A 2,655-nucleotide genomic window follows, 5' to 3' on the forward strand; every position below is an offset into this window, starting at 1 on the left:
GGTGACCAAAGCAAAGGGTGAGTCCTGACCGGCCCTCACAAGCCCCGTCTCAGTCCTGTTGCCACTGCCTATGAAGGCTCGGTTGGTATTTACCTCCACAGTATTCAGCAGGACCCGGACCAAGAAGCAGTTTCCGCGGATTCTTTAGCCCTGGGCCAGAGCAGTTCCGGGAGCCGGAATTTGGCGGCTCCGTGCTCGGCGTATGTTCTGATAGGAGCAGGCTCCAAGAAGCAGTTTCCATGGGTTAATTAGCACTGAGCCTGAGTAATTTGTCTGCGAGCCACAGGCGAATGGCAGCCTGAAATTACCTATTCTATGGTTGAATGAGCTGTGATCAGTCGAAAACAGGGATGGTGACGTCAGCTCTCCAAGATGGTGGCCGCTGGCTTCCTCTGTGGTCTGACTGGTGTGGTGAACCGAATTGGACCGCTTCCTTCCCCCGTCTCAAACCCAGAATTCAGCACTTAGTACCGTGATTGCACAGCTGGCAGAAGCCGGCGGAAACTGCAGCGCTGTATCTTTGCGTTGCTATCTCCTTGTTTCCCAGCGCGCGCTGCAGACTCTAGCCGCTGGGCGATTTGCTGAATAAGCAGCGTGACCCTCCGTGCAGACAAATCTCTCGCATTTGAGCCCCCGTAGCTGATCCTCGTGCGATGGAAATCCTTCCTCTAGGTTTTGGAGCACCCCAATTTTGCTGGAAATTCCTAACAAGATAGCTTTTTTTTTAGACGTTCTAACTCGTCATTCTCCCGCACAGTGACGCAGTACACGGGGGTAATGCACTCCCTTCGCCACCATCTCCGAAATCCTCTCCCCTTTATTTCTATATTGGTATATTATAATTATATATCATAGTGGGACTCACAACAACAAATTTAATCAATGTCATCCTTTAGTACCTACCCTTGCTAGCCCCTCCTCTCTCTCTCACCAGTCCCCTTCCTTACTGTACTGATCTCCTTTCTGTTTTTATGAGATTCCCACGCCCCCCCCTTTTTTTTTCCTTTTTTCTCTTTAGTTTATACATGTGAGAGAAAACATGTGATCCTTGGTTTTCTAAGACTGGGTTGTTTCATCTAACATAATGCTCACCAGTTCCATCCATTTTCCTGCAAATAACATAATTTTGTTGTTCTTTGTGGTTTAATAAAACTCCACTGTGTATATATACCACATATTCTTTATCCATTCATCTGTTGATGAACACCTAGGTTGGTTCCTTAGTTTGGCTACCGTGAATTGCACTGCTCTAAACACGGGATGCATGTATTGCTATAATATGCTGACTTTAGTTCTTTAGGAAAAATACCCAGAAGTTGTATACCTGGGGCATATGGTGGTTCCATTCCTAGACTTTTGAGGAACCTTCATGCTGATTTCCATGGTGGAAATTCTACCAACAAGTGTATGTATTACTTTTCCCCCTCATTCTCATAGCATTTTTTATTATTTGTAATGTGGTGGCAGGGAACTCGGGTTAAACCTATGAGTGCTCTACCACAGCGCTACATCCCCAGTGCTTTTTCTTATTTATTTTGAGACAGGGGTCTTGCTAAAATGCCAATGTTTAGATTCAAGCTTGTGATCATCCTGTTTCAGCCTCCTGAATCATCGGGATTACAGGCATGTGCCACCTGCTGGCTATTATTACATTGTTAATAATTGCCATTCTAACTAAACTGAGATGAAATCTCAGTGTAGTTTTTATTTGTATTTCCCTAATTGTTAAAGATGTTGAACATTTTTACATATATCTGTTTGTTGAGAGCCACAGTTTAGTCGGAATGAGCCTGGCATTTTGCTAGAGGGAATGGTTGAAAGGTGACCCTGCTCCCGGATTAGGGCAGCTCCAGGATTAGGGCGGATCCTGCTGCCTAGGCAGGGGCGCCCAATACTTTGGAATTCCGGTTGAGTTCTCGTGGGGTTCCGGGAGAATTGGCACGCGAGCCCGGTGGAGGGAGTGTGTTCCCTGGAAGTGTGTGTAGAGTGCCGGTGAGAGTTTGGGAATAAAGAGTTGCTGTTTGAACCTACAAGGCTTTGTGGCATAACTCAGATAAAAAATACAAAAAGCTAAGACAACTATTAGATACATTCAAGATAGAAAAAGGGAAAAGAAAAATGTTTAAAGTCAAATATTGGATAAAATAAAAAAACAAGGAGATTATTAGTAATTTTTTCAAAAAGCCTATCAATTTAATTTCTGGTGGTGCAGAAATTAGAAGTCTCAGATGAGGGTGTTAAAATTTATAGACAAGAGCCAATTTAGAAAACGTTAAACTAGAAGGAAATTGGTTTAAAACCACATCAAAAAATTAAAAGGACTAAAGTAATTCTAAAAACTAAGGCAAAATAATGCTTTTGGAAGACTTAAATTTAAAAGGATCTTTAAATTTCCAAAGGATGCATATAGGATATTTTGGAACATCACCCCTGAAGAAAAATCAGTTAATGTTTTACTTAACAGGAATCCCATACAATCCACAGGGACAAAACATAGTTGAAAGAGCTCATCAAACTATTAAAATGTACTTATTAAAGCAAAAAGAGGGAATTGGAAAGGGGTATATATCCCTCAAAGATAAACTTAAAATAACCCTTTTTACTCTAAACTTTTTAAATTTGGATTCATCAGGGCTTAGTGCTGCGGAAAGGCAT

The sequence above is a fragment of the Marmota marmota genome, unplaced genomic scaffold, assembly GCF_001458135.2.
Source record: "Marmota marmota marmota unplaced genomic scaffold, marMar, whole genome shotgun sequence".
In the NCBI taxonomy this organism is placed as follows: Eukaryota; Metazoa; Chordata; class Mammalia; order Rodentia; family Sciuridae; genus Marmota; species Marmota marmota.